This window comes from Balaenoptera borealis, assembly GCF_965194805.1.
Source record: "Balaenoptera borealis genome assembly, chromosome: 3".
Classification (NCBI taxonomy): domain Eukaryota; kingdom Metazoa; phylum Chordata; class Mammalia; order Artiodactyla; family Balaenopteridae; genus Balaenoptera; species Balaenoptera borealis.
The window spans coordinates 168955837-168983219 of NC_138866.1; the positions used below are offsets into that span (position 1 = coordinate 168955837).

At 37.7% G+C, this 27383-nt stretch overlaps 1 long non-coding RNA gene across 2 annotated transcripts; it reads right to left on the reverse strand.

Annotated features, from left to right (window-relative positions):
* Positions 1-4324: 4324 nt before the first annotated feature.
* Positions 4325-21868, reverse strand: LOC309626582. Of its 2 annotated transcripts, XR_014243299.1 has the most exons (3): positions 19323-21868; positions 11041-15863; positions 4325-10749 (listed from the first exon to the last, which is right to left on the reverse strand). It is a non-coding gene; the product is annotated as an uncharacterized lncRNA (long non-coding RNA). The 2 variants fall into 2 exon arrangements; XR_014243300.1 differs by having other exon boundaries at positions 11041-21868.
* Positions 21869-27383: the final 5515 nt, after the last annotated feature.

The window sequence follows — 27383 nt, forward strand, 5'->3', positions numbered from 1 at the left end:
CCCCTAGCAATTCAAGTTGGATTGTCCTCAAAGGACAGACACTTCATCAGCATGCTGGACATTTCTTGTGTTCTACATGGAAGCTTCCCTAATTCTCTGAATATAAATAAGCTTTACCTGCAATATGTAACAGCTGACTTTATAAGTTACTTATTAATGGAATACACTAAACTGAAAGTCATTTAGAAACCTGAACTTTCTGCCCTCTTCGTCTTTTACCTTCAGGCCCGAAGATAATCTGAGCTTGTTAGAGTTAGAAGGGGCTTTGGATCATGTGGTCCAACCAACTCCTTTTATGCACAAGCAAGCTACAGTTCAGAGCAGCTCTGATTCACCTGAGGCCACGCCGTAAGTTAAGAGAGAACAGAAATGAGGACAGTCCTGTTTAGAGATGAGATGGACATGCACAAAACAATCGAGGCATGTTTGGAGGATAGCATGAGCTTTTACTTTGGGAAAAAAAAAATATACACCATTCTCTGTATTCAAGTAATTTACAGTAGGTAGAAGATAATGCAGGGGCACAAGGTACTACATTACAGAGCAGACTGCTAGGGTCCACACAGGTGATCGAGGCTGGTTTACATGGGATTACAGAGAAATAAGGGGTGCATTGTGGCTGTCATATTCAGGAAAACTCATTCATTTATTCATTTGATCATTCATTTTTATTTAGCATATGCTCTAAGCCCCACTCTACATGCTGGAGAATCAGTGATAAGCAAGATAGACATGCTTTGTCCTCATGGAGTTTATAAACTTATTGAGATAGATAGGTCTTCATTTATTTCTGCATTGTTAACAATGAAAATTCAGAATAAGCAAAGGCTATTTATTCAGAGCTTGTTATAGCAAGGGAGTCAGCCACTGCCATCACTTGAATTTGACAGAGACCCAGAGACAGGCAGAAGAGTGGGAAAACTATAATAGAGAAAAAGGGAAGGCTTCATATGTGCCCTGATTGAAGGCTGTTGGCAGGGGAAGCTGTAGGCAGGCTAATAAAAGTGGACACCTTATGGGGTTAGCTAGGGGTACATGTTTGGCTTTGTCCAGTTGACCCTAAGTTGGAAGTGGGTCAACAATTAGGGAAGCAGTTATTAACACTGGTCATTTAGGGGCCAATTTGTTACAGAGGTTATTGTTTGGCTTCCTGGAATGGCTGTTAGAGATTGTAGTCTGACTTCCGACAAGTCTGATTTGTAGAAAATAGGTTGGCTTCCTGGGCTAGTTGCTACAGAGTGTGGGTCAGAGTTCTATTTTTACATATGACCTAGACACTATTTATTTACTTAGTCTCCACCAAGAAAACAAATGTTCTGAATCATATAAATAAATGCTACAAAAATAAAAAATCAGGGAAAGGAATAACGTGTGGTCAAAAGGTGAGAAGGATGTTATTTCAGACAGGGTAGTTGGAGAAGGCTTCTCTGAAAGTAACATTTGAGTAGAAATTTGAATGTGAATGAGAAAGCCATGAGATTTTGGGAGGTAAGTGGAGAAGAATGTTTCTGGTGGAGGACAAAGCAGGTGTAAAGGCTCAGTGGTGGGAAGAGCCTGGAGAGTGTTGAAGGCAGTGAGGATTGTTCAGAGAGAGCTGGGGCTGGGGGATTGGTGTCCTCTAGATCTTACTCTAAGGTCATCAAAGAAATAATTCTACCGCATGGGATAAATACCACTTCATGTATTACAATGCACTGTTGTAGCAAAAACACAGCTCTTAACATCAGCCATTTGAGCTGGGCCAGGCGTAATTGCAAATAATAGGGAACAATCATAAAGCAATAAGATTCTGAAAAATGTAAGACACTCTTTCAGGCAACATTTGGCCTGGAGGATACAATGCCCATGCCTAAAGCTAGGAAGGTCTAAAAAACACATCACCTTGTGCAAAAGAAAGTCTGTGGTGGGAGGGATCGTGTAGAAGTTAGAGGTCTGTTTCAAAGCACATTTGTCTCCAGGCGGTCTTTTTCTCTGTGCATTTTAAAATAGCTGAATTTGGACTGCAGATAAAATTCCAAGTCATTTTTCACAGGCAATATTAGAACTTTCCTCTGGCTAAAACTCTGGTAAGCATAATTTTTAAGTATATTCCTGTCTGTATGTAAACCTTTGCTAATATTTCAGATTATTCCCTGAGGAAATATTACTAGAAGAGAAATGAATGGGTCATTTCTAGTTAGTTTTCTTCCTAACAGCTCTTGTATTTTTCTTGAGAATGTAGGAAATTCAAGAGGTGGAGAGTCTTTTATTATTCCTTTCAAATGCAAATGTGAGAAGTTCAGACATGAATTATAGAAGCACATCAATGGCTGACACAGAATGAAATAATAGTGATCACTGGAGTGACTACTAATTCGTACAAGGGTTTTTATATATTATCTTCTTTAATCCTCAAAGCCTGTCCTATGAGGCAGGTATTTTTATTCTCACTTTGCAAGGGTGGAAACTGAGGGTTAGCCCAAGGTCTTCAAACCTCTACACTTGACTCCAGAGTCTGTGGTCTTAATCTGCCAACAAACAAAACTAGACAATAACTTGAGTGGGTAGGTACACCCTAGCCATTCGTGGCTAAGGGCTTCATCCTTAACCTCATGAAGGAATTATTCTCACCTTAAACACTCCTGCCACTTCCTCCCAGCCTTAAATATTCTGCTGAAACTCTTTCTGTCACATTTTGTTTCCTAACTGTTCTGTTTGCTTCCACCTTGTTCTGTGTTAACCCTAAAACTATAACCACAAGTTTACGTTCACTTAGTTTATAGCTCATTCTCTAGTGTAAGTGCAGTAGTTGTGAAGTAATTATTTTGTTGTCATCATAAAATATGTTGAAAAGACCCTGAACAACTAAACATTTTTGGTACGACCTTTACACAACCTTGGCCCCTAGATGTTTCTCCCCACCCTCTTGCTAAAACCCAAATTGTCCACTAACAGCTGCTGAGCTGCCGTCTTACTTCTGGTGCCCAGCCCCATGGTTAACCCAACCTATTTCCCCGAACCTTCTGAGAATTTGGACAACAAACAGTTCTCAGAATAGGGGTTGGGTTTTCTCCTTTCCAAAGGAATAAAAGATTTTCTTTAGGTATTTTGAGGACATACTTTTCAACTCAACTGACACGATTGACTTGTTTTAGCCCTAGTTTGGCTAAAACCGTGTGGTCGGTGGTCTTATGCCTCAGTAATAATATTAAAACAGCAGTAAAATGACTTACTGAGCAATTACTCAGTACCAGGCTCTGAGCAGTCTCTCTACACTATTTCTTAGAAGAAACGCATGCGATACACTGAGGATCTTGTTTTGAAAACAGTGAAACTGAAGCTTAGGTTAAATAACTCCCGGAGTCACACACGTGGTGAGTGTCAGAGCTCAGTTTCTAAGCCACGTGTACTTGACTCCAAAGCCTGGATTCCTAACTTCTGCAGGCCTGTATTTGTCCAGTCAAGACACCCCTTAAAACAACTACAATTTCAAACCGAAGGCATAATTCAGTTATGCTTAATTGTTTGTTATGTAACCAGATGCTTAAATGTATAGTGAAATTTCCTGTTTGGTCAGCAAATTATATTTCAAATGGGTCTTCCGTTGGCTCTTCTTACTCTCAGAATACTTTCATCTGTGTGAAAACAATTGTGACTATAATATCTTTTCACAACTGAAAGGGAAAGAAAGTACTTTACTGGGCCTAAAAGTCCATTAATTTGCACTTCAAGTATATTCATACCTTTGGAGACCACAGGGCACAGAATACATCTCTTTTATAGCTTGAAAGCACAAATTTGTTACTTATTTAAATTTTAAGAAAATCTTCAAGATTACTTGACAATAAATTTGTCTAAATGACTTTTGGACATTTTTAAAAGATCATTTCACTGATACTTTCCATAAATGCCTTTATTAAATAATATATGAGCCACTTTTTTAGCCATTTGTTCGTGCTTTTACTGAGATTGAGCCAAATGACCAGCAGAACCTTAGCTAGTAAAAACAAAACAAAACCCCTCACACCTGTGGGTCCTTGCTGTCAACCAAGTCCTTAATATCTAAAGGGCAGCTTTAAATAATCTGTTGCTAATTTCCAAAGATGATTTGACAGTTTTGTGCCATCTGCCAAGGATGTTGTTTGCTAAGCTTTAGGTTACAAATCCTCCATCTAAGTCTCATTTTGTTCAGTCTTTCTGCGTGTTATGTTGTTAACACTAAAGTCCAACAGAATGGCCACAATCCTAATCATCCGCTGTGCTGTCATTGTGCGGATGGGTTTGCATCAAAGCTATTAAAGTATCAGTAAGCATTTTAAGAGGGCAGGATTTTTTTTCAAAACTCTTTTTCTTTCCTTTTCTTTTTCTTTCTTAAGCTTTTTGTTACTGGAGATACTGAATTATACTCGGGTCATAGATAATTCACAAAATATAAATGTTGATAGCATTTTCATACTTTTTAATAAATCAGTGCACAGTGAAACCACTTTTTCTGCACTTTTATAGGAGAATCAGAATGCTTTGTAATAGTTTACAATTGCTTGGAAAGTTGGAATCAGAATGTGTAAGTGGATTTTTTTTCAAGGAAGAGTATACTCTTATGTTCCTTAATTTTCTTAATTCTAATGGGGAAGAAGGAGAAAGGAAAAGGAAACTGTTAGTTACTTGCTTTATTAATGTGGCTTCTCCTACGGAAAATGCTTTTATATGCGCTCATAACAAGCCTAGAGAAAAGGTAAAGTTAGAAAACAGATATTTAGAATTTTAGGTCAATAACATATTTATCATATGAGGCTGCACACATTAAAAAATGTACTAAGCTCTTTTAAGGATTTTCCTAAGTCCATTCACTGTTTTATTAAATGGTAAGTTTTCCAAGAATTAATAATACAGCAACATTTCCTGTCAGTGAGAAGACTGAAGAGAGTGGAAGCATTTAAAGCCATGACTACCTCCTAAAATATTTAATTTTAATCTTAAATTTGAATTAATGGTATCTGAGGAATTGACTTTTTTTTTTTTTTTTAACCTCTGTCCATGTTTGGTGGGCTGGCCATGGCCTGTTTGCTCTCTGATTCCTTCCCAGCCTTTCTCTTGCTTGGCAGTGTAGGGGTCAACATCGTCGGGCTGATTTCCCCCCCCCCCCCCCAGGTGATGTTGGCTTCCAGCTGGGCCTGGCAAATGGGAGGCTGGAGGGGCAGTGGGCGGGGATTAGATGGCAGTGGGAAGAAAAAGCCAGGGTATCCCCATACTGCTCTCTCCCCTGTGCCCACCCCTGATCTATCTCTGCCAGCTGCTCTATCCCCTCACGCGTCCCCTTTATGCCTGGCAGGCTCACTGTTGCTTTAGCTACTACTTGGTGATTGGCATCCCTGGACTCTGATAACATCACTTCCCCTGTCTCTCCAGTGGGGGAGTGGGAGGGACTTCTTCTGTGCTAGTGTCTGGGTCACCTCATCATCCTGTTTGATTTTTTCAACCTTCCAAATGCCACTGTAGCCGATTACTTTTATTAAATTAATTCTATTTTAAATATTAGGAGTGGTTTCTGTCTTCCTGAATGGTCCCTAAACAATGTACTTGCCAATACTGTCATGATGATTTTAAGAATTTTCTGTATTCTAGTATAGAAGCATAATCCCCTTCTTTGGGGCATACCAATGGTAATGGAGTGAAGGGTTTTTCCCCCAAATTTGTGTCTACCTGGAATCCAGGAATGTGACCCTACTTAGAAGTAGCATCTTTGTGGGTGTTACTAGTTAATATGAGGTCATACTGAAATAGAGGTCCCCAATCCAATGGCTGGTGTCCTTATAAAAAGGCCATGTTACTACAGAGGCAAAGATCAGAGTGATGTATTTACAGGCCAAGCAACACCAAGGATTGCTAGCAAGCACCAGAAGCTAGGAGAGGGGCATGGAACAGATTGTCCCTCAGGAACTCTAGAAGGAACCAGTGTTGCCAATACAGTTTATTTTAAGCTTTATGACTTCCTGAAGTTTAAGATAATAAATTTATGTTGTTTAAAGTCACCGAGTTTGTGGTACTTTGTTACAGCAGCCCTAGGAATCTAATATACCTACTATTTTCAGTATCTGTTATTGTCATTCTTACTTTCTTCTTAATTTATGTTAGGCCGAGGCTGCTGATTTTCCCCATGATTGGGACCAGGTAATTAGCGTAGCTGGTCTGATGAAAAGCAAGCCATGACCTTAGAAGGGCTGGTACAATGACATTTCCCCTAAGCCACATTAATCTAAAGACATGTCAATTCAGTAATCTAATCTAAAAATGCATTTCTCTAGGAACACTACATTAAAAAAATATATAACGATATATACAAAAATATGTAATATATCTGTAAGTTGTGAAGCACAGTAAGCCAAGAAACCATCACTAAATTTATGAACTGGAACAGAGGTTGCTCATGTATTTCCTACAGTATCACAGGTTGTACACAATACAATCACAGTATCACAGTTTCCTACAGTATCACAGATTGTTTTTGCCTGAGTATAATTAGATGATCATAGCTCTATTTTAACATAGTACACTTTATAACGTTATGTTGTATTTCATTTTTGTTTCCCTACTGTAGCATAGTGTCAGGAATATTAAATGCTATTACTGTTATTTTGGTGAGTGATATTTGAATTGGAGGTCTAGAGACCTGGACTTCTGGAGTCCTGATTTATGTAATCAGCACTTCCACTAAGGAGAGGTCCAACTGAATAACGATGAAGTTTCTCTCTCTCCTTGCTCTCTTTAGCATTCATTAAGCCTAATTCCAACACAATTATTCAAATAATCCAATAAAAAATTATATATTGGTGTTCTCAAAATCATATTACTTTCTAAATATGATTTCAGATAATTTTCAGCCCTAAATTTCGTGATTGTATACTTGGTAGTGACTGTTTATGTCACCAGGCTTAGTCAAATGAATTTCTGTGGATGAGAAAAACAATTCGGTAAAATGTTTTTCTTAAGTGTTTCTTAAACCTCAATTTATTTTCATGTTTTTATATTGTGATTTGATGTAGTGAAAAGTTCTTCTAGGTCTTTTATAGTTTCAAGTCTTTAATCAATTTTAGTTTGTGTATGGTGTAAGAGAGTGGTCAATTTCATTCTTTTGCATGTGGCTGTCCAGTTTTTCCAATACCATTTATTGAAGAGTCTATTTTGTTGTAGTAAATTAATTGATCATATATGCATGGGTTTATTTCTATGATCTCTATTTTGTTTCATTAATCTATATGTTTGTATACAAATACCCTACTGTTTTAACTATTATAGATTTGTAAAGTAGTTTTAAATCAGGAGCATGATGCCTCCTGCTTGGTTCTTTTTCAAGATTGCCTTGGCTATTTTTGTGTGTGTGTGTGTGTGTGTGTGTTTCCATACAAATTTTAGGATTATTTCTTCTGTTTCTTTGAAAAATGCTATTGGAAATTTGATAGGGATTGCATTGAATCTGTGGATTGCTTTGGGTAGTATGGACATTTTAACAACATTCATTTAATCCATGAGGCTTACATATAACAACTTATATCTATAACAGTCTATTTTAAGTGGATAGCAACTTAAGTTTGACCCCATTCTAAAGTTCAGTGTTTTTACTTCCACATTTTTATGTTTCTGATGCCATATTTTACATCTTTTAATCTTGTGTATCCCTTAAATAATTACTGTAACTGTAGCTTTTTTTATACTACTTTTGTCTTTTATAATAGCTGTATAAATGACTAATCCACTACCTTTACTATATATTTATCTTTCCCATGAGATTTATTTTTTCATGTTTTCTTGCTTCTAATTAGCACCCTCACACTAATTAGTTCTTTCCCATAAAAATGTTATCTTTTAAAAACAAATCTATTTTTATGACTTGACATTTCTCTATTGACATACCCATCCCCCAAACACCCAACAAATTATACATGCTCACTTTAAGGAATTACCACCAAGTGTATAACCACCATCTAAGTAAAAAAACTGATTCTTGCCAACATCACATAAGACCCTTTAATGTCCTCTCTCAATCTCCCTATTTTCTTTCTAAAAATAACCACAATCTTGACTGTTAACACTATGGTTTAGTTTCACCTTTATCAGCTTTAGTATATTTATATAATTGGAATCATATGTTTATTATGTGGCTGTGGTTGTTGTTGACTAATATGCTAATGTGATTCATCCAAATTTTTGTGACTAGCTATAGTTAATTTATTTCATATATATATACATGTATAATTTCTTAAAATAGTTAAGATTTCTTTTGATTGGTGTTTGCATGGTATACATTTTTCCATCCTTTTATTTTTTGGCCTTTATGGATCCTTATATTTAAAGTCAATCTCTTGTAAGCAACATACAATTTTTGTTGATTTTAATTCCAGATTGACAATATTAGTCTTATCCTTGATGAGTTTAGTCGATTTAAATTTATTTTAATTGGTAGTTAGGTTTGGAGTTGTTTATTTTCTATTTGATTCATATTTTTAATGTTCCTTTTATCTTCCTTCTCTTTTTGTATTAAATATTTTTGTTATTTTCCCTGTACTACAAATTATTATACATTCTTTTAATATTCTTTTACTGATTACTATAGAAATGCTACTATACATCATTGCCTTATTACTAACTAAAAAAAGTATTAATTTTACCATTTCCCTAATATGGATAGAATCTTAGAATCTCTAACATTTTTTACCAACTTTCTACCTTTTATTCTTTTGTATTTTTCTACATATAATTAAAATTTCACAAAATATCACAATTATAGTCAATTATCTGGGTTCATCCTTATTCATTCATATATATTATTTGCATAGTATTAACATTTATTTATATGTTCATATATATCCAGTATTCATTTATAGTTATTTTTTTACTGGTGATCTTCATTTTCTCTTGGTTTACACATTTTCTTCTGGAATAATTTTTCTTCTGCCAGAGAAGCCTCATTACTATTACTTTTTTTCATAACTGCAAGGAAGAAAAACTCAGTCATCGGTTGCACATTTCTTTGTTAACCTTTATTTTTAAAAATTATTTTCAATGGACATGGAATTCTACATTGAGGGTTATTTTGTCTTAGGCCTCTGGAATTGTCTTTCCACGTCCTTCTTATTTTTATCATCACTGTTAAACATTCTGTCATTGTTGTTCCTTTGAAGGTATATTTTCCCACATTGTTTACTTTTAAGTTTTATTTGTCTTTGGTTTATTGTGCTTAGGATCTACAGAGCTTCTTGAATCTGTGGATTGAAGTCTTATATTAATAAGTTTTGGAGTTAGCTCATGCATTAACTGTTCAAGTATTTTTTTTTCCTGCTCCATTCTTTCCTCTCATTTTGGTACGCCAATTATACATATGATAGATTTTTTGAGCATTTACCATTTGCCTGTTCTACTCTGTTATTTTTTTCCCCCATTTCTTTCTCTTCATCTAGTTATTTTTATTGACTTGCTTTACAATTTACTATTCTCATGTTCTGTGTTCAGTCTGTTATTTAACCTATCAACTGAGTTCTTTATTTTATATATTCTGTTTTGCAATTTTCAGTTCTAGATTGTCCATTTGATTCTGTTTTGTAGATTCCAATTTTCCATTAAATTTCTCCATTCTTTTATCTATTTGATCCATATTTTGTTTCTTTAACATATTAAAGTCTTTACTAACTCTATAGTTTATCTGTATTTCCATTTCTATTTACCATTTCTTTTTCAATTTCAGTAACATTTTCTTCTTTGCTGTTCTAGTAATTAAGTTATATGTTCACCATTTACATATGTTGGGCATATAAATAATGGTAGAGATTCCTGATGTTACAAACTTCCACTAGAGAGGATTCTTTCTTATGTTGTGCAGATAAGAGTGAGAATCTTGTTATCTCAATACAGTTAAAAATTGAACTGGGTTGAAGCTGACTTTGAGTTTAAGTTACACAGTCTACCTCTGGCTCATCTTTGTTCAAGGATATGGCTCTCCCAGACCTCTGGTTTAGAGCCTGGATGGTCTTATTTTTCTTAGGTGTGAAATATTGTTGTAGTTCCAGTTCTGTGCTTCAGAGCCAAATCTCCAGGCTCACACCCTGCATATTTTCAAAATGTGACAAATATTGAAAGAAAAACTTGACAGTGTGCTTGAAGCAAGTTTTTGTTTGCCTAAGCACTGAGAAACTAAGAATTTCAGTCTGCTTCTAGATTTTGACCTATGTCTTCTTATACCTTTATAGCCTCAAAATTCAGAAAATCTCCTGTTGAATATATGAACTATTGTTTTAGTTCTCTCAAGTTTTCAATTTGCCACACTATTTCTTTAATTACTCAAAGCTTTTCACTTTACATTTTCCCCATTAGAGGCTCTCTTCTTAGGCAAACTTGAAACTTGGATAAATCAGACCTTGAGTCTACAACAGAAATTATTTCATGTTCCATGGGAAAAGTAATTGGATGTTATTAGCTCCCCTAAGAGAATTTCTCCTCTTAGATACTTCTTAGAATCCTCCTTAGAATTTTATTTCATCTAACTCTTCGCTTCCACAGATTCTGAGTACCTTTTAAAAACATGCTTTGAATAATTAATTTTTTACTAGTTGTGGCTGCAGGAGCATTGGCCTGCTGTGAAATACATATAAACCAAAGTTTGTCTGGATTGGTTATTTTTATTATCCTTCTTCCCCTCTTTGTTGGATTTTTAGTTATATAGTCATTTCTCTATTTTAGTTTTTACCCTAGGTATTATATTACAGCATACACTTTTACCTTATTCTTTTTTTTTTTTTTTAATTTATTTATTTATTTATGGCTGTGTTGGGTCTTCGTTTCTGTGCGAGGGCTTTCTCCAGTTGCAGCAAGCGGGGGCCACTCTTCATCGCGGTGCGCGGGCCTCTCACTGTCGCGGCCTCTCTTGTTGCGGAGCACAGGCTCCAGACGCGCAGGCTCAGGGCCTAGTTGCTCTGCGGCATGTGGGATCTTCCCAGACCAGGGCTCGAACCCGTGTCCCCTGCATTGGCAGGCGGACTCCCAACCACTGCGCCACCAGGAAAGCCCTACCTTATTCTTAATGTCTAGACAACGAAAGGTGTTTCAGCTATCTAATTTTGCACAAAAAACCATCACAAAACTTAATGCCCTAATCCAATAATTGATTATTAGTCTCATGTTTCTGTGGAGACTGGACTTACCTGGAGAATTCTCACTTGGATTCTCTTACGGTTCTAGTCAGATGATGACTAGAGCTAGAATCATTGGAATGCTCAACTGGGCTGGGTGTTTTCGATGGTTCACTCACATGGTCAGCAGTTGATGCTGGTTGGGAGCTCAGCTGGGGTTGTCGATCAATTAAGTTCTTTCCTATGACGTAAAGTTCTTCTATAGTAAGCGGTCTCCAAAGATGTCCTCCTCAGTGAATCATGTCCCCCAGTATTCACAGCATTGTATATTCCCCTACCTTTGAGTCTAGACTGACACTTTGACTCAATTTTTCCAGTAGACTATGGCAAAAATAATGCCATATTGTTACTGAGGCTAAGTCGCACGAAGCCTTGCAGCTTCCATCTGAGTCTCTTGGCATGTTATCCATGAAGATGCTTATTCTTGGAATTCACTTAGCATGATACGACAAGCTCAAGTCAGGTGGAAGGACCATGGAAAAGCACTCAGGTTGATATTCCCTTCTTAGTTGATCTTGAACTCCAATTTTTGGTCCACTAGCCTCATGAATCTTTGTAAAGCCCTGCTCAGCTACTCTTCCTCTTTTCTGCCTCTTTTGGAATTAGAAAATATCCCCAGGGGGGAAATAGCCTCAAATGTTAGCTTCGTCTCTTTGGATATTCCTCTTTATCCAGGTCTTGGCCATGCAGGGTTTTTTTTAATGCCTCATTAGCCACTTGTTGCTGATTATAGATCTTTAAAACATTTTATGCAGCTTTCTGGTTTTTCTCTGCAGGAAAGTTTGCATTGTCACTACAAGAACTAAATAAATATAAATTTCACTTATAAGTGAAATGAACCACAGCAACTGCTGAGTGAACTTATTATTCCATGTATGCTTAGTGTTATTAAATCTGAGTTTTCTGTGATTTTAAGCTGTAATCAATTTATTTTTAAAGAAAGCAATTTAAATTGAACAGTGCATACTTTGACCTTAGTTTAATTTTTATAACAAAGGTGAAACACTTTTTTCCGTACCTCATTTTTCTTTTTGCAAAACCATGAACCATTTAGAAGCTTGGTGTGCTATATTCCTCTTCATCTGCATTTATCCTGTCTCTTCTAGTTCTACATCTAAATACAACTTGTAATGTAGAATTAAAAAAAAAAAAAATAGGACTTCCCTGGTGGTGCAGTGGTTAAGAATCCACCTGCCAATGCAGGGGACACAGGTTCAAGCCCTGGTCCAAGAAGATCCCACATGCTGCAGAGCAACTAAGCCCGTGTGCCACAACTACTGAGCCTGCGCTCTAGAGGCCACGAGCCACAACTACTGAGCACGTGTGCCTAGAGCCCATACTCCGCAACAAGCCACCGCAATGAGAAGCCCGTGCACCGCAATGAAGAGTAGCACCCGCTCGCCACAACTAGAGAAAGCCCACACGCAGCTTTCCTATATCTTTTTTAAAACTTATAACATTGAACTTCTAACATCTCATTAGGACAATCAGAAGGCTTTTCCTCTGCCTCATTCCAATATCATTAGCCATTCAACAGAACGTACGGACCTTTTATATTGAGTAGAGATAGGACTCTGAGGATGATGATAAAAGAAAAATTGGTTTGATTTTTTCCCCTTGATTTTGTTCTCAAATTCTCTTTTCTTGTAGTTCATACATTTTGATTTTGGGGCTTATGTTGGCAGGGTGACAGATTTTTAATAGCAAAGTCATGTGGAAATATTTCTAATAAAACCTGGAGAACAAATCTTTCCAACACAGCCACTTGCCTACTATGTAGGTTTTAAGTCCTTGGAGTTGTACCGTCTTGATAACTCATTGTACTTTAATACATTGCATTGGAATCCTCTACTTATGTTTCTAAGTCCACAGTGCAAATAAAATTTCCTCAAGGACAGTGACCATTCCTATTCATCTTCTATCCCCAGTACCTAAACACAACTGTCATATATAGTCAGTGCTCAATAGATGTACATTGATCTGACCTGATAGGAAGCACAAGCTGCAGTTTTGAGATCAGTTATTGAAATATATATATTATATTTATATAATATATATATAATATATATATATTAACTGATATAATATATCAGTTAATTGAAATATAATTGATGTACAATTTTGTTAGTTTCAGGTGAGCTACACAGTGATTTGACATTTACATACATTTTGAAATGATCACCACCATAAGTCTAATAACCATCTGTCCCCATACCAAGTTCTTAATATATTACTGACCATATTCCTTACACTGTATACTACATTCTGTGGCTTATTTTATAGCTGGAGGTTTATACCTCTTAATCCCTTCTACATATTTTACCTCTACCACCACCTGCCCTCCCCTCTGGCAACCCACCAGTTTGTTCTCCTTATCTATGAGTTTGTTTTCATTTTGTTTTGTTTTTCTGTTTTGTTTTTTAGATTCCACGTAAAAGTGAGATCATGAGAGTTTAAATATTTTGCTCAACAATAAGGACAAATCATCTAGTATTTTCTGGTATAAAACAGGGCTTAATTCAATATCAAATGATTGCAATGGTCATTAAGTAAAAGGAAAAAAATGAACATTAAGTTGGCAGGAAAAAAAGCACTCACTGCATTTCTCCACCAATCCTATTGTTTTCTTTTGCTAGATCTCTCCCTACTTTCTCTAATTTTTCTCTTCTAATCATAGTCATCAACTGACATTATTTGATCCCCACCTAGCACTAAGTATTAGAAATACAAAATCAGATTATATTTTCAAAGGCAAATGTTGATCACTTATTTGCCAGATATTACCTTAGGAACTTATGATACAGTAGAGACCAGAAACAGATATTGTCACTACTTTCTTGGAAGAGTTGATAAGGTAATCACTGTATTTGATTGCACAAGTGATCTGTAAATAGAAAACGCAGCCAAATAAGCTTCATAGATTTGAAATAAGTCATTATTGCTGAAGACTGATGGGATTAGGTCTCAATGTAGAAGTAGAACTTGAATAGTATCATGATTTTTAAAAGTAGAAAGATACACTGGTTAGTTAAAATTCTTGGAACTGTGACCAACTTGAAGACTAGTTTGAAGCATGATCCCATAAAATGACAAATTGATACATTAGACATCAAAACTTAAAATGTTTACTTTTCAAAAGATATTAAGAGAATGAAAAGACTTACTGAGAAAATATTTTAAAATAACATGTCTGATAAAGGACCTGTATCCAGAATATATTAAAGAAGTATCAAAACTCAATAATAGAGCAAACAACCTAATTTTAAAAATGGGCTAGCGATTTAAACAAAAAAGACATACAGATAGAAAATACGCACTTGAAAAGATGTTCAACATCATTTATCTTTAAAGAAATGCAAATGAAAACTACAATGGATACAACTTTAAACACACCTTTTAAAAAGGTTGAGCATATCAAATGCTGGTGAGGAGGGAGAAGAACTGGAACTCATACACTGCTGGTAGGAATATGAAATAGTGAGACCTACCGTATGATCCTATCCATTCCCCTCCTGGGTACTCACCCAAGAAGAATTGAAATGTATACCCACACAGAGAGTTGCACATAAACATTCATGGCACCTTTATTTGTAATTACCCAAAAGTAGAAAGAACCCAGATATCTACTGTGGTGTGTCTATGCGATAGAATACTATTCAGTAGTAAAATGGGGTGACCTATTGATACATCAAACAGCATGGATACATTTCAAATACATTGAGTAAAAGAAGCTAGACAAAAAGAGTTCGTACTCTGTGTTTCCTTTTATATAAAATTCAAATTAATCCATGGTGATGGAAAGCAGGTCAGTTGTTGCCTGGTATATCATTATCTCTTACTATATAACAATATCATCAAAATTTAGCAGCTTAAGACAACATCCATTTATTATCTCATGCTTTCTGTGGGTTAAAAGTCTGGGCACAGCTTAACTGGGTCCTCTACAAGGCTGCAATCAAGGTGTTGGCCAGGAATGGGCTCTCATTTGAGGCCGGACTGGGGAAGGATCAGGTTCCAACTTCATGTAGTTGTTGGTTCATTCAGTTCCTTGCAGGCTGCTGAGCTGAAGACATCACTTTATCTCTGGTTTTGGACTGGAAACTGCCCTCAGTTCCTTGCCTCATGGCCCTCTCCATATGGCAGCTCACAAATTGGCAGGTTGCTTCCTCAAGGCTAGCCAGGGAGAGATTAGGTGGACATTACAATCTATGTGCACAATCATGTACATCCTATCACCTTGGCCGTATTCTGTTCGTTAGAAACAAGTCACAGGTCTAGCCCACACTCAAGGGGAGGAGATTATGCAAGGGCATGAACAACAGGAGGCCACCTCAGAGTCTATCCACCACATTTGGGGATAGGAAGACTGCTGAAATGGGGGATATACTTACAGAGGGGCAGAGGGAAACTTTTGGAGGTGATGGATATATCACTTTATTGTGGTGATTGTTTCATGGGTGTACACATATGTCCAAACATATCAAATTATATAGTAAAACATATAGTTTATTGAATGGCAATATATATAAATCTGTTAAAAAATTATATTTGCTCATATATCCAGATTCAAACTAAAGCCGAGTAAGAATAAAAAGGTGAGAAAAAACATAAGCATTTCCTTGGCTGCAGACAAGTGAGCCTATGTGATGACCTTGACTGTTCTCTAGATGAAACTGTACTAATGACATTAATGCAGCCAGCTTTCTGTAAAGAAATGCAAAGTATACAAAACGTTAGTGCCACTGATACCAATTCACATGTTACAAAAATTATGAGCACTTGTGATTTCTGTCTTGTAAGCAGTAATGAACAATGCAATTTATATATAGTTTGACTAGCAAGTAAATTCCCCACATAAAGTATGAACAGAATAAAAAAATAACCTGTCACATTTATGAAGCTGGAATTAGAGCTCTTAGAGAAGGTATATTATTTTAATGTCAGAAAGCAAGTTCTTTTTCTTTTTATGATAATGAAATTATGAAAATTTGTTTTACAACATGGAAAGCATAGTATAACTTGATAGAAATGTGGGTATTAAAATTGGGTCACTTTTATGTTTACTGCTAATTTTGAAAGTGTATGGGGAAATACATCATCAAAGAAGGAAAGAATGAAAGCACATAGTAGTGTACTGCTTTCTGATGAGAAGAAATACTCACAGGTCAATATAGTCTATGTTAATGAAAATAGAATCAAAATGATTTCATTCATGATGGGAAAAGTAATTAACAACTGAGTACTGACCCTCTCTTAGGAAAATATGGTAGGCATTGATATTGTGAACTGAATATTCAATTTTTATGAAATCCTATGAGTTATTTTTTAAAAGGCAGGAATATGGGCCTGACATCACATTGAATCATCCACGGTGATACTGGGTTTCCAATGATGGTCTGCTTCATTCCAAGTATTTTGTTTCTTAATATAAAAGGCAGGGTACCATCGTGGTTAGAAGCACAAATTCTGGAGCCATTGTGCATAGATTCAAGTTCTGGTTGTATGAGCTCTTCGAAGTTATTCTACCTCTCTATGCCTTTCTTTGCTGTAAATATCAATAGTATCTGCTTCATAGGATTGTTTGTAAGGGATGAGGAAATTTTTATAAAGGGCCTAGGACAGTGCTTGCTGTATAGTAAACATTCTGTAATTATTTCTTCTCATTGTTATTTCATGCTCTTGAGCATGTGTATTACTTAGGGTTTTCCACAGAAGCAGAACCAATAGGATTTTTTTTTTTTTTAAGGAATTGACTCAAACAATTATGGAGGCTGATAAGTCCCAAGGTGTACAGGGTGAATCAGCAAGGCAGAGATCCAGGAGACCTGATGTTTCAGTTTGAGTCCAAAGGTAGGAAGATGCTGATGTCCCATTCTGAAAGCAGTCAGGTAGGTGGAATTCTCTATTATTCAGCATAAGATACAGGCAGGCCTATTACTCTGTTTTTGTTCAGGCCTTCAGTTGATTGGATGAGGCCTACCCACATTAGGGAAGGCAGTCTGCTGCACTTAGTTTACCAATTTAAATGTTAATCTTATCCCCAAACATCTGCATAGAAACACCCAGAGTAATATTTTACCAAATATTTGGGTGCCCCATGGTCCATTCAGGTTGACACACAAAATTAATCCGCACAGCATGGAAACCATCAGACATAACATCAACACTATGCATAACTAGTTTCTATATTCTGTCATATTTTTGACTGAGATTTATTGATGTTTAAATGTTTTATTAAAACATTTCATAGTTAGGTTCACCCCTCTTTATTACTGAATGCTTGATGGTTCCTTGCCTTGTCACAATCATTATGATTTCTCTCCCTTTTGGAGTGAACAATTTACAAGTTGTATTGACTATAACATGACAGGCTGGCTGGTTACTGTGAAAACAAGTCAATATTTGAGTGATGAAGTGCCAAATCTTGTGTTTTTTTCATTGATGAAAGACTCATTTACTTTTTAAAATTTTGAAGTAATTCAGAAATGTGGGGCCTTGTTGGATCTTAACTACCATTTCAGCAGCAAATGAGACATGAAACAAAAATTTTAAAATAATTACAGTGATATTAATAATACCGGTAATAACATTTACTGTTTATTGAGTACCTACTATGTATGAAGTAATGTAACAGGAACTTCACAGCTGTTACTTCTTTAATTCTCACACACACCATGAGTTTGCAAGCATTATCTTATTCATATTTTACAGTCAAGGAAACTGATGGTCAGATATGTTAGGGCAGCAACGGAGCCAGTCTGGGATTGTAAGACTTGAGGGGTTAGACTCTTGATACCCTACTCTGTCCTTCTGAAGGAAGAGGTGATGCTTCAAAGCGTGGGGCCGCTTGGGAGATGGGTTGCTTGCTGCTGGTCTTCTCTTCCAGATGACAGTTACTGGGGAGTGACGTCTTAGCTTTAGTGTCTGGTTTATACATTCCCCATCTAATCACTGTGATCACTCCTCCATTGCTACCTCATAGTGAGAGTTAGCGGCTGTTCTTTTTTGTGATTTTTTTCCATCTTTATTGGAGTATAATTGGTTTACAATGTTGTGTTAGTTTCTGCTGTACAACAAAGTGAATCAGCTATATGTATACATATATCCCCATATCCCCTCCCTCTTGCGTCTCCCTCCCACCCTCCCTATCCCACCCCTCTAGGTCGTCACAAAACACCGAGCTGATCTCCCTGTGCTATGTAGCAGCTTCCCACTAGCCATCCATTTTACATTTGGTAGTGTATATATGTCAGTGCTACTCTCTCACTTCCTCCCAGCTTCCCCTCCCCCGCCATGTCCTCAAGTCCATTCTCTATGTCTGCGTCTTTATTCCTGCCCTGCCACCAGGTTCATCAGTACCATTTTGTGGGATTCCATATATATGCGTTAGCATGTGGTATTTTTCTCTTTCTGGCTTACTTCACTCTGTATGACAGACTCTAGGTCCATCCACCTCATTACAAATAACTCAATTTCATTCCTTTTTATGAGCAGCTGTTCTAAAATGCTCTGGATTAATAGAAAACTTGAGGTATAGTAAGGCTATAACATATCGGCACACAACGTTCATTAAAAAGATAGTTTATTACTCACAGTTCCTAAGGGGAGAGGGCATGCCATGCCCTGAGGGACCACCTGGAGACGCATCGGGGGTGGTCATGAGGCTGAGGGCTGGTGGGGGTGGGGGGACTGTGCGCACGGACCTTTACTGTGGCTTCCATGGGAGGGAATGGCTGAGGCAGAGCAAGCAGGTTTAGGATTGGCAGGTGGGCACAGGGGCTGTCCCTAGTTGTTGGATACCTGGCTCCGGGGTGATTAGGCAGGTGTATGGTGGCCTGGAATGTGAGAGCCCAAAAAGGAAGTTGGTTGGGAGTGTGGACCCTGGATGGGTTGGTTTGTATTTGAAAAGTGCACCCTCTGAGAGTAGGACTCCTTGCAAGGAGAGTGGATGCTGAAGGAGGCGGGGGGCCAAGTGGAAGTGAATCGAGCACATTGTCCTGTTGTCCAGAACAAGGCATGTCCAGCATATGCATGTAGGGCAGATGGTAAAACATCAAGTTTACAGAAGCTGGAAACATGGTTAATAGTAATAGCTCAACTTATTTCCATTAGAGAAAGGGGATTTCGTGAGGTTTTAAGTCTTAAATTAGCCCTCTAATTTACCTGTTTGGGCAGAATTGTGCAGAAGTGTTCTTACAGTGCCTCTTCATTCCCTGGTGGTCCGCAGACTCCCACCTGCAGTGACAAAGCCCTTTGTCTGCATCAACAGGAGCAGAGAGAAACAGCTCCTGAATGTTTGCTACTCAGCAGTGAGAGTTAACCTGGGCAGACAGTCTCTGCCTGGGCAGAGCAGGTATGAGTGGGCAGACAGGTCTGTCTGGGCAGACAGGTATGAGTGGTTGTCACAAAGGGGAAGAGGGTTAAAGACGGGAATAAAGATGCAGACCTACTAGAGAATGGACTTGAGGATACGGGGAGGGGGGAGGGTAAGCTGGGACAAAGTGAGAGAGTGGCATGGACATGTATACACTACCAAATGTAAAATTGATAGTGGGAAGCAGCTGCATAGCACAGGGAGATCAGCTCGGTGCTTTGTGACCACCTAGAGGGGTGGGATAGGGAGGGCGGGAGGGAGACACAAGAGGGAGGAGATATGGGGATATATGTATATGTATAGCTGATTCACTTTGTTATAAAGCAGAAACTAACACACCATTGTAAAGCAATTATACTCCAATAAGCATGTTAAAAAAAAAAAAAAAAAAGCCTCAGGAAGCCTTGAGGTTTGTGTGAAGGGCCTGTGTTGTGCCGAATGCCTCCCCCCTGCCCCCATCCACAACTCCCCGGGAACAACACATGTCGGGGCCTGCACTGTAGATCTTTGTCTCATTCTCCATTTTCTCCCGGATTAAAACTTTTTTTTTATATTATATATTGAAACTAATCTCTCTTCTGAGTTCCTCCAATCTTCTTCCTCCCTCTTTCACTCATTTTCTGTATTCTTTTGGATATGGTTGCAACTTTCTAAAGAAAAAAATAAAAAAAAGTTTGCTGGAGACAAAATGTCTTCACTGACGAGGAAAAGAAACTGAGTGAACAAGTGCTTATAGGACATAGAAACATCCTTTTAAAAGAGAATGGAGGAAAGAAAATTGGGGAATATTTACAGTTGAAAGTGAAGGCCTGTTAGGTTTGTACGAAGCAGATGGATTGAACTGAATAGGGTAATTTATGGATTTTAATGTGGCATGAACCTGTAGTGAAAGATTGCTCTACACATCTGTGCAGACCCAAATGTTGTAATATGTTAGCTGTCAGAAGAACTTTAGGAGAATTTATGGATGGTATCCTATTTCCATTCTAATGTTAAGTGCATGGCAAAGGTGCTGTGTTTCTGGGTGACCCTGAGGAACAGGATGGAAGTCTTCCTTGGATTGTCAAGGTTCTAGTGGGACAAGTTGAAAAGCATAGAGAACCCATTCCAGATGGACTCTATGTGGATAACAATGTATGACTTAGCTGAAGGAAAGAATTGTTCTGTGTATCCTTCTAGAATTCATGAGGGATTAATTAATCCATAAGAAATATTAGTTAAAAGAAGACTTCCTTCTTTGAGTCAGCCTTACTTTCCTGCCCCTTTGATGGTCAAGGCATAGAAATGTATTACAAATGGAGCAGTAACAGAAAAGGTATGAATTTGGTGATGGTCCAAGGATATTTCTCAAAGCTCAGGCCCATCAGACCTTGAAGAAATCTTTTTCAAATAGATTATGCAGTTGACTTTGGGTCTTAAATGAAATGGAAGCTAGAGAGATACTAGAAAGTGAAAATTCCATGTATAATCTAATGCAGAACTCACAAACCAGTGCACTGTAGTGTTGCCAGACTGGACATGGAAAGGCCTTTCATTTACTCCAGTATTCCTTGTACAGGTATATCATGATGGAAAAATGGTTGGAAAGTGCTGATCTGACTTGACTATGAAGTAACTGTGGTCTAGAAGGATAATACTATTTGATATAGTCACACCGTACCATTGCCTGTTTAGCACAATGATAAGATTTATCCCTTATTATAAGGGTACTTTCAAGGGCAAAGCATATGTGTTATTCAAAAGGAGAAACCTTGAAGATATGGGGTGAGTACATGTGTTTACATGAGTGCACGTGAATGAAGCACTAGAAATGATCTTGGCTTTAGCATCAGATTCATCATTGTTTATTTTGTTAATGGGGGGGCTCTAAATTAGTACATCAAGTTGGATTTATGGAAATCTATTCTGTAGGTGAGCAGTTGAATAGAAAACTACCATCTTTCCTTACTTCTAATATAAAATATTCTGTTTAGGTGAGTGCATTTTGTAGCACTACTCTCTATATTTAGGTAACCCTAAGCTGAAAGTTAAGCATTCTTTCTGGGTCAAGATATCACACAAGATTCATAAATCAAGAATGCTTTGTGTTTTTCCTTTACAAATGGTGCTGAATTGCTATTATTTTCTTTTGTACGTTTAATACAACTTTTGGCAGCATTCTTTTATCCATATTTTCTATTTCAGTGACTGAAGTCACTAAATTCTTAGTCCTGTGAGCCAGAAATGTGTGGGTTATCTTTGACATATGCCTCTCTTTTACCTGCCGTATTGAATTAGTCCTCAAGTACTTTCAGTTTTCTCTCTATTATTTCTGCCTTAGTTTATGACCCTGTGGATTATTGCAACAACTTCTTTATTGATTTCTCAAAATCCAAGCCTCCCCTTCCTCTTCTGTCCCTACTCCACATTGCTACCAGAATGTCCTTCCTAAAATGCAAGCTTGCTTTTGTTATTTGTTGTTGTTGCCTGTAAGATGAAGACCAGGTTCCTTAGCATGGTTGTGAGTAAAGTGTTAACAAAACTCTTTTCTCTTCTACATGAGAAATTTATCATGAATTAAGTGCTTCCTTCCCCCTGAAAACTTGGTAAAGGTAGAATGTCAGCTGTATTACGAGGCAATATTTCTAATGGTAAAGTCGCCTGTCACTGGGATACTGCATCTCGTCCAGGAGAGTTTTGAGTGGAAAACCATAGCTTTGGGCTCCTCAAGTGTGGTGGTGCTTGTAACTGGACTTGTCTCTGGCTGCCTGGAAGCTTTGTCTATAGAACTGTTACAAGAGATACTGGCTTCTGTGTGGGTCATGGGGCTGCTAAACTGTTGTGACTCCTACACTCACCAATAAGACCTCACTCTTTGGCACCAGGGTATTGGTTGGGATGGGGCCAAAGAACACTAAGCTCTGTAAGGCCATGAGGGCTTCTTCTGAGGAAATATGCCTGATACTGCCCTGCTGGCATGTCCGTGTCCTTCTAAGTTAATCTTATGCCAAGCATAGATGATTACAGTCCTGTGGGCTTGATGGTTTAGCTGAACTCAAAGATCAACAAGAGGGGACATGGCAATGACTTACCAGTTCCTATTCCTGCTTTCCGCATTTATCTCCATCCACTCAAATTCATATCTTATACAGCAGTTCTATTTGTAGTTCTCTGAATGTGTTATACTTCATCCTCATATCTTGTTACGTGTTTCTTCTTCCTCCTTCTCTTCCTCTTTTTTCCCTTCTCCTTTCCCTCTGTCCTTGCGTCCTTTTTTTCCTCCAGAATATTATTATCCTGATGAGTTCTACTTCTTTAGGTTTCAACGAAATAAAACCCCTCTTGGATGCATTGTTGAACATCTAGAGTAGGAATTGGATGGTCTGCAGGACGAGTGAGGCATACTCTTTGTTTTTTGTATGGTCTGATGCTAGGAATGTTTTTTACATTTTGGAATGGTTGGGAAAAAAAAATCCAAAGGAGAATAATATTGTGGCATGTAAATTATATGCAAATCGAATTTCATTGTCCATAAACAAAGTTGTATTGTACAAATAGTGTAACCACACTTATTTGTTTATGTATCGTCTATGGCTTTTGAACTCTAGTGGCAGAGTTGAATAGTTGTGATGGAGACCATATGACTCACAAAGCCTAAAATATTTATTATCTGGCCTTTTTACAGATAAAATTTTCTAATCCCTAGTCTACAGCACTATTGTTCAATAGAAATTTCTGTAGAGATGGACATGTTTAAATTTGTACTCTTCCTTATGGTAGTTTCCAGCCTCGTGGCTATTTAAAATTAATAAAAATAAAATAAAAAATCAGCCCTTTAGTCTCACCAAGCCACCTGTGTGGCTACCATAGTAGATAGCACTGGTGTAGAGATCTGGCTTTGTTGTGTTGGCTAATTTCATAGCACCCTGGACACACATACAGTTAGGTATGCTCTTGCATTTAATATAGTTTAATGACATTATTTCTTTTTTTTTTTAATTTATTTTATTATTTATTTATTATGTTTATTTTTGGCTGTGTTGGGTCTTCGTTTCTGTGTGAGGGCTTTCTCCAGTTGCGGCGAGTGGGGGCCACTCTTCATCGCGGTGCGCGGGCCTGTCACTATCGCGGCCTCTCTTGTTGCGGAGCAGAGGCTCCAGACGCTCAGGCTCAGTAGTTGTGGCTCACGGGCCCAGTTGCTCCGCGGCATGTGGGATCTTCCCAGACCAGGGCTCGAACCCGTGTCCCCTGCATTGGCAGGCAGATTCTCAACCACTGCGCCACCAGGGAAGCCCGACATTATTTATTTTTAAACTTTTTTTGGACCCAGAGAGTGAATTTTGGGGAGAAAGTTACTTTTATTTTATTTGACTTTGGATTTGTAGGGCCTATTATAGTACTTGGGAGATGGCAGCACCTCAATACAAGTTTATCTAACAGCTCTATCTGGTGGTCGTGTTTTAAGTATATATATTATACCTCTGTTAAGCTACTTTTTTCAGACTCATTATAAAGGCTTTAGGAATCTACTATAATATGACTACACTTGTCAGAATGACCAACAGGATGTTTATTGCTCTCTGTCAGCCAGGTTTGTAATAGGCATTACATATTGAGCATCCTAATTTGATTTCTACAAATTGGCAAAGTAAGTTGTTTACTGTAGTCATCATTATATAGCTAGTACTGATTCACTATTCTCACATTATGGTTTCACTTCCCCACCCCTTGGGGATTTTAGATTTTTAAAGGAACATTCTTTAATCCAATTAAATGATTCTGTAATGCAAAATTTCAATAATCCAGAATAACTGAAAAGGGATGGTATTGAGGAACAGAAACGTAATCTCTGGTTTTCTTGAAACCTTATCACATGGGTGATGGTCTGCTTGTGTGCCTCATTGGTGGATTCCAATGGTGTTTAAATGATATAATTCCATTTATTTATACAGTGGGGAAAGGTATCCGAATGGGGGTCAGGACATGTTACTGCAAAATACGGCACCTTGGCATATTGAATATTTTAAGCTGAAAGAATTTGAGAAAATGGCAGAATCAGACCTTCTCTCCGACCCTTCCCTTTATGACCCTTAAACAGGTCATAAAACACTCGTGTGAAAGGTGCCCTCTTTACACCCAGAGGAAAAGGAGCATCCTTATCTCTGAAAACAAAGGGGCACCGAGAATAATCAGAACAAACTGTCCTTGATAAGTTTCTCTCAGTTTACCCATTTTACCTCATACTCGCCTACCTATTGTATTTCTCCATAACTGTCCACTCTTCATCAAACATGGCATAAAAATACACAGCTCTGTTTCTTTGGGTCTTAATTTTCTTAGGAAGGCTCCCATGTCATGTAGGTCTTACATTAAATGAATTTGTATACTTTTCTCCTGTTAATCTCTCATTGCCAATTTAATTTTCAGACCCAGCCAGGGACTCTAAGGGGGTTGAGGAACACTTTTTCCTCCCCTACGTATTGTATTTAATCTCCACAGTTATCTTGCGAGAGCATAACATTTCACGCTTTTGCACCGATAAAAATAGAAGCCAAAAAAAGACTGAGAAAATGAACAAATTGGGATGAAAAAACTGGATTCCTTAACTGAAAAGCTGTGACATTTGTCTTTGTCCTTTCACACTGCTCTAACAAAATGCCACAGACTGGATAGCTTCTAGACATCAGATATGTATTTTTCATACTTCTGGTGTCTGGAAGTCTGAGATCAGGGTGCCAGCATGGTTGGGTGAGGGCCCATGCAGGTTGCATGCAGACTTCTTGTATCTGCAAGTAGTGGACCCCATGAACTAGCTCTTTGGAGTGTGTTGTATATGAGCATGAATTCCTTCATGAAGACTCCACCCTTACGACCTAAGCACCTCCCAGTGGCCCCACCTCCTAATATCATCACATTGGGCATTAAGATTTCAACATATAAATTTTGGAGGGACACAAACTTTCCGACTGTAACAACTTTCTTAATGGAAACTTCTTTAATAGAGATGTTTAAGAATTAGGTGCCCTAGAATGACACATCGCCAAATATTGGAGACAATTCTGGGCTCAAGGAAATGGTGTTTATATCCAGTATGGTGACGAGGTAGGATTTCCCAGGTAGTTCAATAGGATTCTGAGTGTTGCTCTGTCTTGTTTCTCATCTACCACAATTAAGGCCACCATTAAATAGTATCAACAACTCTGTCAACCAGGGATCTACCCTTAGGTCTGTTGTCCACCCATTTAACTATGCCTTTCTTGAAGAGACTCTTTCAAGTTCCTAGATTTTCGAAGTGTTCTGCAAGTCAGATGAAACTCACTAAAATATTTATCAGCTGTAGCCTAATGTTCTTTTAACAAATGGGCTAAGAAGAGAAAATACCTCCTTGTGCAAGTTTGCTATAGCTATGTTTTATTTTAAAGATGCTCTTAAAATTCTGTCAGTAATATGTGAAAATATACTCACTGAGAAGAAAATTTAAATAAAGATTGTATTGTAGTGTAAGCCCTGACAGTTTTGGGGGGGTGTTTTGTTTTTGTTTTTTTTGCTTTGATAAAGCAGGTGCCTGGCTTAAGCTATGATTGCTGAGGCATCCGGTTCATGACTAGGCAGAGAGCCAGGTGGCCTCCCCCAACTGAGGTTCCTTTGTTTTAGAGATCTTGGTTGATTTTAATAGCCGACCAGTTGGGCTATTTTTTGTCTTCCTGCATGTTAAATTCCTGCTCTTATATTTTAAATTTCCATAAAGAAAGCCCACCCACTATATATATATATATGTATATATATATACTATACCATCTTCTTTATCCATTCATCCATTGCTAAGCACTTGAGGGTATTATGCTCAGTGAAATAAGTCAGATAGAAAGACATGGCCTTTTTCTCCATGTGTCTTACACATCTCAAGAGGCTAGCTCATGCATGTTATAATTGTGGAGGCAGGAATCAGAGTTGAAGAAGCGTACAAGAGTTTGTCAGGCTTCTGTTTGCATCACATTTGCTCTTGTCCCAAAGCGTATCACAAGGCTAAGCGCAGAATTAGTGAACATACAAATAAAGATGTAAGTATTGGGAGATGTGAAAAATTGACGTAACTAATACAGTCTACCACAATACAAATGCAGCATGATTTTATTTTCTTCATCTTTATTGGAGTATAATTGTTTTACAATGTTGTGTTAGTTTCTGCGGTACATCAAAGTGAATCAGCTATATGTATACATATATCGCCATATCCCCTCCCTCTTGAGCCTCCCTCCCACCCCTCTAGGTCGTCACAAAGCAGTGAGCTGATCTCCTTGTGCTATGCAGCAGCTTCCCAGTAGCCATCCACTTTACATTTGGTAGTGTATATATGTCAATGCTACTCTCTCACTTGGTCCCAGCTTCCCCTTCCCCCCGAGTCCTCAAGTCCGTTCTTTACATCTGTGTCTTTATTCCTGCCCTGCCACTATGTTCATCAGTACCGTTTTTTTAGATTCCATATATATGCATTAGCATACGGTATTTGTTTTGCTCTTTGTGGCTTACTTCACTCTGTATGACAGACTCTAGGTCCATCCACCTCATTATAAGTGACTCAATTTCATTCCTGTTATGGCTGAGTAATATTCCATTGTATATATGTGCCACATCTTCTTTATCCATTCATCTGTCGATGGACATTTAGGTTGCTTCCATGTCCTGGCTATTGTAAATAGTGCTGCAATGAACATTGTGGTACATGTATCTTTTTGAATTATGGTTTTCTCAGGGTATATGCCCAGTAGTGGGATTGCTGGGTCATATGGTAGTTCTATTGTTAGTTTTTTAAGGAGCCTCCATACTGTTCTTCATAGTGGTTGTATCAATTTATATTCCCACCAACTGTG